The following is a 16,619-nucleotide window of genomic DNA, read 5'->3' as shown; positions in this document are numbered from 1 at the left end:
AAGGCTATCTGTCCACCAATTGAAGCTCAACAGAAGTTGGGTGATGCAACAGGACAACGACCCAAAACACCAAAGTAAATCAACAACAGCATGGCTTCAACAGAAGAAAATACACCTTCTGGAGTGGCCCAGTCAGAGTCCTGACCTCAACCCGATTGAGATGCTGTGGCATGACCTCAAGAGAGCGGTTCACACCAGACATCCCAAAAATATTGCTGAACTGAAACAGTTTTGTAAAGAGGAATGGTCCAAAATTCCTCCTTACCGTTGGCAAGGTCTGATCCGCAACTACAGAAAACGTTTGGTTGAGGTTATTGCTGCCAAAGGAGGGTCAACCAGTTATTAAATCCAAGAGTTCACATAATTTTCCCACCCTGCACTGTCAATGTTTACACGGTGTGTGTTCAATAAAGACATTTAAAATGTATAATTGTTTGTGTGTTATTAGTTTAAGCACACTGTGTTTGTCTATTGTTGTGACTAAGATGAAGATCAGATAAAATGTTATGACCAATTTATGCAGAAATCCAGGTAATTCCAAAGGGTTCACATACTTTCTCTTGCCACTGTATGTTGTAGCACTTAAACATGTTACAATAGGCCCTACATGGAAGCCTAAAAAATCTATTCCAGTCTGCCTCAGAAAGCTAGGTCTACGTAAAGAAAGTTGCCGCGATTTGTTTTTCCATAGAGTAGGCCTACATTGATCTACTGTTCAGTTGCATAAACGTTGTAATCAGAACCTGCATGTCTGTCTAGAAGAACTCATGATCAATGAGATAAAGTATGCAAATAGGACAGGGCCATGATGTAAAGGACATAATGTATACCAGAGGAGGCTGGTGGAAGGAGCTAGTGGAGGACAGGCTCATTAAGCCCTCCTCTGATACACATGATGAAACTCCTGGTGCGAGGCCAAGACTTTTCCCACACATGAAACTTGCTGTCGCTATGGAGATAAACTCCTCAGAATGTAATCTTTGGCTCACCTGTGTATGGGATGTACTCTACCGTAGATTGGGGGGAAAGAGCAAGAGAGAGAGAGCGAAGGGGGGAAGGGGTCATGGATGGAGAGTTGCCTTTCTCTGAAGCCCTTGGTAGTGAACATTGATCTGTTTCACTCTGTGATTATTTATTTTTTTAAGTATACAGCAAAATATAGGAAATGTCCTTTACCTGGAAAAAAAGAAACCTAAAGGAAAGATCAGATTCTCATATAGAGAAATGGGAATCAGAAAACAATACCACTGTGCTCTCTATTACCTCCCTTTCAAAATGGCCTCTAGCCTACTGTAAAATCATCTCTCTGCAGCATGCTCTCTCAAGTATCAAAGTATTTCCATGACAACGGCAGAAGCTATAGCCCCCTCAGCGTTGGTAGTGGAGTAGGCGAGAGGGCATGCCTGTCGATATCACTAGACTGTGAGACAGCCGGGATGGTGGGCAGAGATGGACAGACGGGGGCATGTGTGTGTGTGTGTGTGTGTGTGTGTGTGTGTGTGTGTGTGTGTGTGTGTGTGTGTGTGTGTGTGTGTGTGTGTGTGTGTGTGTGTGTGTGTGTGTGTGTGTGTGTGTGTGTGTGTGTGTGTGTGTGTGTGTGTGTGTGTGTGAGACAGACGGGGGTGGCATCGTGCAAGCAGGCTTTGTCTGGAACAAATCGTCCTCTCGCCTCACTCATACTCACACTCACACTGTCTTCTCAAGCACATACAAGCCTCCAGCAGACAGAGAAACACATACAGATGCACTGTTCATTTGACCCTGTTTCTGACAACAGGAAAATAATCCTCCAGCAACAGGAAATGGGAATTATTATGTGGATTATAATTAATTGACATTTTTGTAGGGGTTGATACTATGTTTGTTAGGGCAAATCAAGTCTCAAGTTTTAAAGTAGAAATTACAAACTTTAGAAGCCTTTTAAACCTTGAGTACACTATAATTAGCATTTCCCTGAAAATGTTCTCGATGACAGATTGATCAAATTAGGATAGCAGATCTGTAGGTACTGGCAGCATGAACAGAATTGTCTTCCAGTCTGGCCAAATGACTCTCCCTCCAGACCTCCTCCATTGTTGCTTTTTGGACACAACAAGAAAAAGGGAGTTGCAAAAATACTGCCCTCCACTCAAAATAGTTTATATGTTTGTAAAGGCCTTTTGTGGGGAAAAACATATTCTGATTGGCTGCCCAGTCATGTGAAATCGATAGATTAGGGCCTAAAGAATTTATTTCAATTGACTGATTTCCTTCTATGAACCGTAACTCAGTAAATTCTTTGTAATTGTTGCATGTTGCATTTATATTTTTGTTCAGTATAGAATCAGTTTTGTATTTTAGGTCATAATGAATAAGATTATATGAACAGGGGGGACCTGATTCAAGATCAGCACTACTACTCTGAGACGCTTGATGAATACGGGCCCAGATTTACATCAATATTACTTACTTTATCATTACACCATTGAATCAAAATTAATGAGTTGATATTTCTTTGTCCCTCATCCCGAGCCATGGCCTGTTCATCCTGCAACCATCTATCAAACGGAGACAGTACACGTGTATCAAAGCCAGGACCGAGAGACTGAAAAACAGCTATTTCCAGGCCATCAGGCAGTTGAACAGCCATCACTAGCCGGCTACTGCCCGGTACTCTGCCCTGCACCTTAGAGACTGCTGCCCCATGTATATAGAGACATTGAACATTGGTCACTTTAACAATGTTTACATATTATTTTACCCACTTTATATGTACAGTATATACTATATTCTAGTGACACTCCCTGATCTGTTTCACCCATCTTTGTGCTTGTCTCCACCCCACTCCAGGTGTCGCCCATTATCACCATTATCCCCAGGGTATTTATACCTGTGTTCTCTGTATGTCGGTTGCCAGTTCATTTTGTTTTGTGAAACCTACTAGCTTTTTTCCCCTTGCTCCTGTCTGTTCTAGTTCCTGTTTTCTAGTTTTTCCTGGTTTTGACCAATCTGCCTGCCTTGACCCTGAGCCTGCCTGTCATTCTCTACCTTGCCACACCACACTGGATTATTGACCCCTGCCTGCTCTAACCCTGAGACTGCCTGCTGTTCTTGACCTTTTGCACCCTATCTGGATTATTGACCTCTGCCTGCCCTTGACCTGTCTTCTTGCCTGCCCCTGTAGTAGTAATAAAATGTAGTTATTTTGACACTGTCTGCATCTGGGTCTTACCTGAAACGTGATAGTACGAACTGGCCATGACTGACCCAGCAGACTCGGACCAGCTCCGCAACGCCATCTCCTCCCAAGGAGCCACCATTGGAAGGCACGAGGAGTTGCTTTGTGGTCTTATGGAAGGCTTGTCTGTTAGGCAGCCTTCCACGATGGTAACCTCCCAGCCCCTCAGTAACCCGACTGTTAGCAATGCTGCCTTCCCGGTCATCCCGGTTTCCCGGGAACCCAGCTTACCTCCCCCAGAACGCTTCGATGGAGAGCACCTTTCGGACGTTTCTCACTCAGTGTTCCCTGATAGAGCTGCAGCCCTCCTCATTCCCCTCTGACCATTCTAAGATAGCGTACCTCATCATGCTGATGTCCGGGAGGCTTCTCGCCTGGGCTACGGCAGTATAGGAACAACATTCGGCTGTATGCTTCAGTCTGGAGTAGTTCGGGTCAGAGGTTAAGAAAGTTTTCGATGCTCCACTGTCCGGGAGATTGGCTGCCAGGAAGTTACTCCAGCTTCGGCAAGACTCCCGCAGTGTGGCAGACTATGCGATGGATTTCCGCACGTTGGCAGCTGAGAGTGCCTGGAACTCAGAAGCACTGTTCAACATGTTCCTGCATGGAGTATCGGAGGAAGTAAAGGACCAGCTTGCAGCCCGGGATCTCAACTCGCTCATCGCCTTGGCCATTCGGATCGATGGGCGAGTACGGGAACGAAGGAAGGAGAGGAGATTTGATTTCACTCGCCCTTCCAAGGATTCCACCTCGCTTCCGAGGCATCCCAGAAGTCCTTGGCGGCTCCGTTGCCGAGAGAGTTCTGCACACTCATTGGGTCGTTGGCCAGCCTGTTTTCCGGGTTCCACCCCCAGTCCAATCGCCAGTCGGAGAGAGCCAACGAAGACCTGGAGATGACTCTGCGCTGCCTGGTCTCCGCCAACCCCACCACCTGGAGCCAGCAACTAGTGTGGGTGGAATACGCCTGCAACACTCTTCTTTGCTCTGCCATGGGTCTATCTTCCTTTGAGTGTTCCCTGGGGTATCAGCCCCCGCTCTTCCCTGAGCAGGAGGAAGAGGTCGGCATACCTTCGGCACAGATGTTTGACTGAACCAGGCATTGTGTGTAGGCCAGTGACACAAAATCTAAATTTAATCCAGTTTAAATTCAGGCTGTAACACAACAAAATGTGGAAAAAATCAAGGGGTGTGAATACTTTCTGAAAGCACTGCAACTACTGCTGTACACACCTTTTATATTCATAAACTGTCCATACTGTCTGTATTGTTACTGTCCATACTATTGTTTTATGGATAGTGTGTATTGTTATTATATTGCTAGATATTACTGCAATGTTGGAGCTAGAAACATAAGAATTTTGCTGCACCTGCGATAACATCTGCAGATCTGTGTACATGACCACAAAATGTTGATTTGATAACCATAGAACATTAATTTTGTATCAATCAAATGTATTTATGAAGTCCTTTCTACATCGGCAGATGTCGCAAAATGCTATACAGAAATCCAGCCTAAAACCGCAAAAAGCAAGCAATGCAGATGTAGAAGCACGGTGGTTAGGAAAAACTCCCTAGAAAGGCAGGAACCTAGGAAAGAAACCTAGAGAAGAATCAGGCTCTGAGGGGTGGCCAGTCCTCTTCTGGCTGTGCCGGGTGGAGATTATAACAGTATATGGCCATTAAGGCCAGATTGTTCTCAAAGATGTTCAAATGTTCATAGATGACCAGCAGGGTCAAATAATAATCACAGTGGTTGTAGAGTATCACGGCTCAGGAGAAGACCCAGATGCACAGAGTTCAAAGTAACAAAGGTTAATTACAAAAACAGGGGGCAGGTAGAGGTCAGTAATCCAGAGCAGAGTCCGAAAGGTACAGAACGTCAGGCAGGCTCAGGGCAGGCAGAGTTCAATAATCCAGGGTAGTGTCACAAGGTACAGAACGGCAGGCAGGCTCAGGGTCAAGGCAGGCAGAATGGTCAAAACCGTGAAACAGGGACTAGAGGAAAAAACAGGGACTAAAGGAAAGAACAGGAGTACGGAAATACCGCTGGTAGGCTTGACCAAACGAACTGGCAACAGACAAACAGAGAACACAGGTATAAATACACTGGGGAAGATGGGCGACACCTGGAGGGTGACAGTAGCGGGCGCAACAGGTCAGTAGATCAGGAGTAAATGTCACTTGGCTTTTCATAGCCGGGCATTCAAAGGTCGAAACAGCTAGGTGTTTTATCTAATTACTCTTCTGGTCTCAGTAAATTGTTTCCCCATCAAGTAGCTCATTGGGCATAAGTGAGGATAACATGTGGCGGTACGTTTAAATACAATGTTATTTCAACAGAAAATGAAAGAAAAAATAAACCTGTAGAAATAGAACCCATAAAGGACCGGAGGAGGAGGAGGAGGAGGAGGAGGAGGAGGAGGAGGAGGAGGAGGAGGAAGAGGAAGAGGAGGAGGAAGAAGGGACCACTGACTTTGCCGATAAATACTTTGTTAAGGGAACTTGAGGGTACTTGATACGATTATGATGTGTTGTTGTCTCACCTAGCTATCTTAAGATGAATGCACTAATTGTAAGTCGCTTTGGATAAGAGCGTCTGCTAATTGACTGAAGTTTAAAATATAATGTCAACGTGAAAAAGAGTAGGAAAGGAAGAGAAAGTCTAAGGACATTGAAAAATCTACCTTTTCAAGCCAGCAGATAGCGGTGTTGCACACTTTGGGTTATGGAGAGGAACACTGATTATACTCTAACCTTTGTACTTTGTGGAAACAGCGTGAATGGAAAAATTCCACATTCCACATGTAAAGTGTTAGATAGAGAATTGAAAATTAATTACATACTTCAAAACTTCCGGGCCTGCGTTGTAATTGATGATTTTGCCACCATTTAAAACACTATCCCTTATGCTGCATGTATAGCATGCCCTAGCACCCAACAACTTTGCATTTACTGTGTCTTCTGTGGGGGTTTTGCTGTTCATTTACATGGGGATATATCTTGGCCACATGGCCAGAATTCTCATTTCCATCCACACAATCAAGAGTTAACTGTGAATGGGACAGCCATCTGCCCCAGTGTGAACCACATTGCATTCCGTGAGGTGGGGGATGGTCACATCTTTGTTGTTCTAGATGGGGGGTAGATCTTTCACCAACTATCGACTATCACCCCTGTAAGGATCCAAAGTTCAATTCAAAGGGCTTTATTGCCATGGGAAACATATGTTTACATTGCCAAAGCAAGTGAAATAGAAAGTAAACAAAAGTGAAATAAACAATAAAAAATGTACAGCAAACATTACTCGCACAAAAGTTCCAAAGGAATAGAGACATTTCACATGTCATATTCTGTCTACATACAGTGTTGTAACGATGTGCCAATAGTTAAAGTACAAAAAGGGAAAATAAATAATCCTAAATATAGGTTGTATTTACAATGGTGTTTGTTCTTCACTGGTTGCCCTTTTCTTGTGGCTACAGGTCACAAATATTGCTGCTGTGATGGCACACTGTGGTATTTCATCCAATAGATATGGGAGTTTATCAAAATTGGATTTGTTTTCCAATTCTTTGTGGGTCTGTGTACAAAGTACAGTCATGAACCTGAAGGGACCAACCTTCCCGTTCACACTTCCTAACAAAGACACTCTTGTCTCTTCGACTTAATAAAGAAGGGGATAGAGGTCTCAGAGCAGGCAAGACACACGCACACACACAAATGTCACAAATTTAACGGGAGTGTTCAGAATTCAAATAAATGTTGTGTCAAAGAGTTTAAAACAGCTCGCCTCACTCCCAGTGCTTCATTTGAGACGGATCCTGCCAGAACAGGATCCGGCACCTCTCAATTTTAGACTGTTTTGTTCCAGAACCCATTTGCCAGGATCAGTACCTCTCTTGGCATGAAAAATAATTGTCACTGTTTGCAATGTAAAAATTATAATATAATCAATCAGAGTTAATTCAAGTTGACTTCTCTGTAATTCTCCTGCCCCTTAAAACACGTAATGTGAAAACGTGCCTGGCATTCTAAGAATTGATTTGTGTTGGGCCGGCCCGTGTTTATGGTTTGCGCAACATTGTAGCTTGCATAGACCAACATGTGGCCATTGCTGTGGTGAGAGAGAGAAGCACACCTGTATCACTCACAAAACTAGAATGAGATTAACTTTTTATGTTCTCTCTCCCTCTCTCTGCTCTGTTATCCTCACCTATGCCCAATTATCTTTTGTTACAGAAGCTTATACATCTAATAACCTGACGATGATTCACATCACATGGGTAGACAAATAATGTAAGTGTGTTATGCAGCAAAACACAACTATACTTTTTTAGGATGCAAACCAGTTATATGAATCACTGTTGATCCATTCTGTTCTGATCTAATGACATGGATGGAGAATTTTCTACGGCCTAGAATCAAGGCCTTTCCCATTCATGAAGGACGAAGCTAGGCCTATCTTGGTTCTCATTGGTGAAGACTGAATTCAAGTTAGGGGTTATATGTCTTTCTCCTATACCACTTTGCCCTACATGTTATACCCCAGAGGTTGTAAATAAACACTTTTAAGGTGATATAACTTATATCATTAATATAGGGCTGTGAAACCCATAGCCGAATGGCTTCATACTGAGCATTTCTCACAATTTATTTATGGACAGCAGTTTCCGTTTTATAACAGCTAGTGTCCATTTATTCACAGTAGTGTGTTGATTAATTATTGCTTTCTTCAGTGAACATACAGAACATGTATAAAAAGGCCAAATATACCAAAAACTAAATCACGCAGTTGTTGTTAGCACGTTTACATTTTTTTATATGCAGTCGTGGCCAAAAGTTTTGAGAATGACACAAATATGAATTTTCACAAAGTCTGCTGCCTCAGTTTGTATGATGGCAATTTGCATATACTCCAGAATGTTATGAAGAGTGATCAGATGAATTGCAATTAATTGCAAAGTCCCTCTTTGCCATGCAAATGAACTGAATCCCCAAAAAAAACATTTCCACTGCATTTCAGCCCTGCCACAAAAGGACCAGCTGACATGTCAGTGATTCTCTCGTTAACTTCTCTAGGATAGGGGGCAGCATTTTCACGTTAGGATGAAAACCGTGCCCAGAGTAAACTGCCTCCTACTCATCCCCAGAAGATAAGATATGCATAGTATTAGTAGATTCGGATAGAAAACACTCTGAAGTTTCTAAAACTGTTTGAATAATGTCTGTGACTATAACAGAACTTATTTGCCAGGCAAAACCCCGAGGACAAACCATTCAGATTTTTTTTTTTTTGAAGTCACTCTCTTTTCAATGGGTTTTCATTGGGAATCCAGATTTCTAAGGGACCTTCAGCAGTTCCTTTCGCTTCCACTGGATGTCAACAGTCTTTAGAAATTGGTTGAGGTTTTTCCTTTGAGAAATGAAGAAGTAGCCATGTTCAGAATGAGGCTCCAGTGAAGTGTACTGTTAGAGGCGCGTGACCAGAAAGCATGCTACACATTGTTTTCCTCCGGTATTGAACACAGATCATCCCGTCTTCAATTTTATCGATTATTTACGTCAAAAAATACCTAAAGTTGTATTACAAAAGTATTTTGAAATGTTTGGACAAAGCTTACAGGTAACTTTTGAGTTATTTTGTAGTCACGTTGTGCAAGTTGGAACCGGTGTTTTTCTGGATCAAACGCTCCAAATAAATGGACATTTTGCATATATATCGACGGAATTAATCGAACAAAAGAACCATTTGTGATGTTTATGGGACATATTGGAGTGCCAAAAGAAGAAGCTCGTCAAAGGTAAGGCATGAATTATATCTTTATTTCTGCGTTTTGTGTCGCCCCGGGAGTGTTGAAATATGATGGTCTGTGATTGTTAGCTGGGTTGCTATCCTCAGATAATAGCATTGTTTGCTTTCGCCGTAAAGCATTTTTGAAATCTGACACGTTGGCTAGATTCACAACAAGTGTAGCTTTAATTTGGTATATTGAATGTGTGATTTCATGAAAGTTACATTTTTATAGTAATTTATTTGAATTTGGCGCTTTGCATTTTCACTGGATGTTGGCCAGGTGGAACGCTACCGTCCCACATATCCCAGAGAGGTTAACACAGGTGTGAGTGTTGACGAGGACAAGGCTGGAGATCACTCTGTCATGCTGATTGAGTTCGAATAACAGACTGGAAGCTTGAAAAGGAAGGTGGTGCTTGGAATCACTGTTCTTCCTCTGTCAACCATGATTACCTGCAAGGAAACACATGCCGTCATCATTGCTTTGCACAAAAAGGGCTTCACAGGCAAGGATATTGCTGCCAGTAAGATTGCACCTGTTGCCGCTTGCTATAGACCACCCTCTGCCCCCAGCTGTGCCCTGGACACCATATGTGAATTGATTGCCCCCCATCTATCTTCAGTGCTCATGCTGCTAGGTGACCTAAACTGTGACATGCTTAACACCCCGGCCATCCTACAATCTAAGCTTGTTGCCCTCAATCTCACACAAATTATCAATGAACCCACCAGGTACAATCCCAAATCCGTAAACACGGGCACCCTCATAGATATCATCCTAACCAACTTGCCCTCCAAATGCACCCCTGCTGTTTTCAACCAAGATCTCAGCGATCACTGCCTCATTGCCTGCATCCGTAATGGGTCTGCGGTCAAACGACCACCCCTCATCACTGTCAAACGCTCCCTAAAACACTTCAGCGAGCAGGCCTTTCTAATCGACCTGGCCCGGGTATCCTGGAAGGATATTGACCTCATCCCGTCAGTAGAGGATGCCTGGTTATTTTTTAAAGTGCCTTCCTCACCATCTTAAATAAGCATGCCCCATTCAAAAAAATTAGAACCAGGAACAGATATAGCCCTTTGTTCTCTCCAGACGTGACTGCCATCGACCAGCACAAAAACATCCTGTGGCGTTCTGCATTAGCATCGAACTGCCCCCGTGATATGCAACTTTTCAGGGAAGTTAGGAACAAATATACACAGGCAGTTAGGAAAGCTAAGGCTCAGCCATGCTTGTAGTATCTGGGATCTACATCTGTTTATATTAGTTACTATGCTGTTACTAAGCAGTGATGTATTACGACAGTGTTACGTTACTACACCTAATAGGAAATGCACATGCGCACTAGTGTGCCCGGGAACTGTAGAGCACGAGAGGTTTTGACTAAACGAAAACTAACTGTACTCCCGTCTCCTGCCTGGTCATTTCTCCACAACACAAATATTACAGTGGCGACGAGGTGATTAAACTTCTTTAACGGACATTGCTTGAAGGGAAGAATGTTGCGTGAGTAATGAAACTCAAAATAATTACGTAATTCGTCAGTTATTTTTTATTTTCTTTCGCCAGTAAAAAAAGGCTAAGCGCTGCTAGCAGGTACAGTGTTCAGGAGCTGCCAAGTAGCAAGACTATTGGAGTCCAGAATAGCGACACTGCCCTCTGGTGGTTAAATAAAAAAAACTGTCATTGAACCCATTGAAATTTGGCGATCTCAGTGGAGAAATATTGTCAAGAAGGAAAAAAAAAGGAATAAGGAACGTAACACGGTGTGTACATTATTACAAATGAGTGCAGTGAACGAAGAAATTGCAGAAACTTCTGAAGTGAAGAATTAGATGAAAATTAAGGAATACAAGGAATAAGGAAACTGAACAATTAACTGTGAAAATGGCAACCATTGGTCGAGTACCAGAGTTTGAGGCTACAAAAGAGGATTTTGATTCCTATTTGGAGCGTTTTGAGCGTTGGCTGGCTGCAAATGAAATCAAGGATGAAAAGAAAGCAGACGTATTTCTCAGTGTTTTGGGTCCCACTGAGTATGGATTGCTGAAAGGTCTCATTGAACCAATAAAAGCAGTGGAGTTGAACTATGCAGAACTGACTGAAACTCTTTCAAGGCATTTCAAGCCTAAGCCAATTCTCATTGCAGAACGTTTCAGATTTTACCAACGTCACCAGAGTCAAGGGGAAACCGTGGCTGACTACATCCTTGCTTTGAAAAGGCTGGCAAGTACATGTGAGTTTGCACTATTTCTTGATGATGCTCTTCGAGACAAGTTTGTATGTGGTCTCACAGGTGAAGCATATCACAGAAGGCTTCTGTCAGAGAAGGACCTGACCTTTCGGAAAGCCTGTGATATCGCACTTGGACTCGAGCTTGCCCACAGGGATACTATTGAGCTATCGGGATATGCAGAACGTCAGAAAGGTGTTCACAAGGTCAGTGATGCACGTGGTGAAAAAGGCTCACAAAAGTCACACTTTTCTCAGTCCCGTCCTCAAGGTTACACAAGAACAAAGCAGCCCACATCTCAAAGGTCTAAGCCAAGTTGCTACAGATGTGGGGGAGATAATCATCAGCACAGTGAATGTCGATTCCAAAATGTAAAGTGCCACAATTGTGGAAAGGTTGGACATTTACAGAAAGTGTGTAAAGCCTCAAAACGCACAGCAAGAGCGCACAAAGTGTCAGACGCAGCACAAGAAGAGGAAGGTACAACTGAAACAGTATTGGAACTGTTCACAGTGTACACAGCTCAACAACAAAAAGATGGAATCTATCTCAACATGGAGTTAGCGGGAAAACCAGTAAAAATGCAGCTGGACACCGGAGCGTCTGTATCTCTGGTTCCAGAGAGACTCTACAAAGAAAAACTGAAAGAGTGCCCTCTTCATCCAGCGTCCATCCGCCTTTCTTCATACACTGGTGACACTATTCCTGTGTTAGGGCAGATCCAGGTACCAGTCCGGTATGAGGGGAAGGAGTGGACGCTACCGCTTGTCATTGTTAAAGGAGAAAAATCAGCCTTGCTAGGCAGAAACTGGCTACAAAAGATCAAGTTGAACTGGGGAGAAATCTTCAGTCTGAGAAAGGACAAACCAGTGAGTCAGGCTACACTCACTAACATGCTGGAGAAGCACAAAGAACTTTTCAAAGATGGCTACGGCGAAATACAAGACTTCACAGCAAAAGTCAGAGTGCAAGAAGGAACCAAGCCTATCTTTCACAAACCACGTCCAGTTCCCTATGCTCTTAAGGAAGCAGTAGAGAAGGAACTGGACCGCCTACAGAAGAATAACATAATCACGAAAGTAGCGAGGAGCGACTGGGCCGCTCCGATTGTTGTAGTCCCAAAGAAAGATAAGACTGTCAGAATGTGCGGTGACTACAAGGTCACAGTAAATCGCTGCATACTACCAGAGGAATATCCACTACCAAACGCTGAAGATCTGTTTGCCACTCTAGCTGGTGGGAAGGTTTTCAGTAAGCTGGACCTGGCATTCGCTTATCAGCAACTGAAGCTGGATCCGGAGTCAGAACAGTATCTGACCATCAATACACACAAGGGGCTATTCAGATTCAATCGCTTGGCCTATGGAATCTCGACAGCTCCAGCGATATTCCAACACACAATGGATCAGATCTTGGACGGTATAGACAACGTTGTGTGCTTCATGGACGACATCCTCGTGTCAGCACCAACCATTGGAGAGCACCTTGTAGTGCAGAGCTGAGGTCATTTTTGGGGCTCCTGAACTATTACGGAAGGTTTGTGGCAAACTTGTCCACATTGTAAGAAGCATTCAAGACTTGCAAACAGCGTCTGCTAAAGAGCAAGTGGCTTGCCCACTACAACACAGAGATGAAGCTGAGACTCGCGTGTGATGCATCTCCATACGGAGTAGGAGCCGTCATCTCACATGTTCTGTCGTCAGGTGAAGAACACCCTATTGCATTTGCATCACGGACTCTGTCACCAAGTGAGAAAAATTATGCTCAAATTGAGAAGGAAGCCCTGAGCATAATATTCGGAGTGAAGAAGTTTCACAAATACCTGTACGGAAGGAAGTTCCAACTGCTGACAGATCACAAGCCTCTGTTGGCCATCCTTGGACCAAAATCAGCTATACCAACCCTTGCTGCACTTCGAATGCAACGTTGGGCTCTGATATTGTTAGCCTACGACTACGAGATTGAGTACAGACGATCCAGTGATCACGCAAATGCAGATGCACTATCAAGACTACCATGCAATAGTGACTCCGACAGTGAAGATGATAGAGCAGTCTTCCAGATCTCTCTCATCGACGAACTGCCCATATCTGCTTCAGACATAGCAGAGGAAACAAGGAAAGATCCAGTGCTTTCCAAAGTCTTGGACTTAACATTAGGAGGTTGGCCAAACTTCGTAAATGACGATAACCTTCGTCCATTCATCGACAAGAAAGACCAGTTGTCCACTGATCAAGGATGTGTTCTGTGGGGATCAAGGGTGGTGGTACCTCACAAATTCCAGAGGAGACTGCTATCTGACCTGCATGAGGGACATCCAGGGATCACTCGAATGAAAGCACTCGCTCGCAGTTATCTGTGGTGGCCTGGACTGGATCAGGACATTCAACAGCATGTAGGCCACTGCTCACCTTGTGAAGCTGTTCGCAACAAGCCTGCTGCTGCACCTCTTCATCCATGGTCCTGGGCTGCGACACCTTGGGAACGCATCCATGTGGATTACGCCGAGATTGACAAGCAACATTTCCTTGTTGTCGTCGATGTCCATTCCAAGTGGATGGAAGTGTTCCCTACTCAACTGACCACAGCTGAGAAGACCATCAATCTTCTCAGACACCTGTTCGCATCCTTTGGACTAGTCAAGGAGCTCGTATCGGACAATGGCCCTCCTTTCACGTCAAACGATTTTGAAATGTTTCTCAAGAACAATGGAGTAAGGCACATCCTGTCACCACCTTACCATCCGGCATCAAACGGAGCAGCGGAGAGAGCCGTACAAACCTTTAAGAAGGCCTGGACTAGACTCGAGGTTCAGTCTGTGCCCACCCACCAAAGGCTTCCCCGGTTCCTGTTTACTTACCGTAACACACCACACACAGTAACGGAATGTACACCAGCTGAACTGTTTCTGAGACGCCAACCACGTACCCGCCTGACATTGTTGAAACCAGACTTGTCAAGCACTGTGGCAAAGCACCAGCTACAGCAGAAGAAAGCTCATGACAGACACTCAAAGACTGTCAGAGAATTCAAAGAGGGAGAGAGGGTGATGGTACGTGATTTCAGACACCCCAAGAGCCTGTGGAACTCAGGTGTGATCTTGCAACGCAAAGGACCTTTGACTTACCAAGTCCAAATTGGTCATCGCCAGGTCAACGTTCATGTGGATCATCTGCTACGGTCCAACGCCCCAGCAGAGACACGCCGAGAGAACAAGAACAATAACGACCCCCAGGACTATTCTCCTGACTGTGGACGTACGGGAGAGACAGAGCCTGACCTTCCACCCGAACCTGGCCCACCACCGGAAGCCCAGGAGGAGCGGAGATATCCTATTCGACAGCGAAAGGCACCTCAAAAGCTTGACCTGTGAGTTGAGCTGTTTAAGGTAACAGACAGTAAAACAAACAAACACTTTAATATGTCCTAGATAAAAGGAAAGAAAAAGGACATTACCTGGGTTAGTTATTAGGACACAAACTCCATCTTCGGGGCAGAATAATCCCCTGGATTTGTGCTGGGCTCTGAAAAGTCTGCTTCAACCCAGTAGTTGAAAAATGTTAAGAATGCATTGTTCAGATATTGCATTAGTAGTTCCCTAACATATTTACCTTGTTCTCTGGGAGTTAAACACTATGGGGGAGGAGTGTAGTATCTGGGATCTACATCTGTTTATATTAGTTACTATGCTGTTACTAAGCAGTGATGTATTACGACAGTGTTACGTTACTACACCTAATAGGAAATGCACATGCGCACTAGTGTGCCCGGGAACTGTAGAGCACGAGAGTTTTTTTTATTTTTATACTTTGTTTTTATTGTAGGAACACAAAGAAAGTACAAATAAAGTAAAATAAAAGAGCAAAAATGATCTGGCAGTTACAGTGCACTTCATACCTTCATCATCATATTAGTTACATTAGCATCTTTGAATTAGACCTTTTCCAAGTATGAAACCCATTTCTCCCAGTATTCCTGACCTCTCTCCTGTTGAGTTCTTAAAGCAAAGGTCATACGCTCCATATGGTGTATTTCTTCTACAATGTCTATCCATTGTGTCACTGTGGGAGGGTCTTTTTGTAGCCATTTCCTAGTGATAGCCTTTTTACTGGCTGCCAGTAGGACCTTCAAGAGGTACTTTTCTCTATTGTGTAAGTTATCTGGTATTTCACCCAAGTACAAAGAAATGAATGTTTGTTCTATGTCAAATCCCATTATTTTTCCAATGTTAGAGCTTATTTCTCCCCAGTAAGTTTCGATTGCGGGGCAGGACCAAAAGATATGAGAGTGGTCCGCCCTCAATAGACCGCATTCTCTCCAACAAGGGTGTGGTGAGCCAGTCTGTTTTGATTTCAGTTTAGGTGTTATGAAGAAACGTATAACATTCTTCCAACAGAATTCTCTCCATGACCTTGAGTTGGTGGAGCTTTGTTGAGTCTCTAATATGTTCAACCATGTTTCATCAGTTATTTCAATGTTAAGTTCCTCCTCCCATTTCTTTTTAATATAGTTTGTAGAATGTTTCTTTGAGGATTGAATACCCAAGTAGAGATTTGAAATCGTTTTTTTGTTACTCCCCAAGTTGTATGCGTTAGTGAATACTTGGATTAATTTTGGAGGTGCTCGAGGGTCAGTCACTTTTATCTCCCTTAAGAAATAGTGTCGGACTTGTAGGTATCTGTAAAAATCTTTTTTATCCAAGCCATGTTTTTTTACTTAAGTCCTGGAAGTTATCTAGGTTCCCATTCCTTATAATTGTACTGAATGATGTGATGCCTTTCTGCGTCCATTGTTTAAATCTGCTGTCCTGAGTTGCAGGGATGAAGCTGGGGTCGTATGCGGGCCAACTCAGCAGTTTGATCTCTCTGTCTAAATTATTTTGCTTAACTACCCTAAACCATGTCTTCAGAGAGAAATTAATCCACTGATTTTGTCTATTGTATATTTCTTTTACCATGTCCTTATTTCCCAAAACTGACTGTATGGGTATCCCTGTCAAAGTAGTCTCGATGTCTTTCCATTTGGATTCGTATTCTGAATTGCACCAACAAACCAGGGGTCTCAATTGGGCTGACACATAATAATCTTTTAGGTTTGGTAAGGGCATACCCCCACAGTTTTTTGGTAATTGTAATGTTGTATATCTAGTTCTTGGTCTCTTACTGTTCCAGATAAACCTTGATATCCGTTTATCCCATTCCCTAAACTGTTTAGGTGGGATTTCTATGGGCAGTGATTGGAACAAATACAATAACCTCGGCAGGATGTTCATTTTGATTGTTTCAATTCTACTACTAAGATCTAAGGGAAGTGAGTTCCACCTGTCTAGGTCATCATATATTTTCTTGTTGATGTGATCGTAATTCATGCA

Source organism: Salvelinus namaycush, chromosome 11 (genome assembly GCF_016432855.1).
Source record: "Salvelinus namaycush isolate Seneca chromosome 11, SaNama_1.0, whole genome shotgun sequence".
In the NCBI taxonomy this organism is placed as follows: Eukaryota; Metazoa; Chordata; class Actinopteri; order Salmoniformes; family Salmonidae; genus Salvelinus; species Salvelinus namaycush.
Note: the sequence above shows the minus strand (reverse complement) of the source record.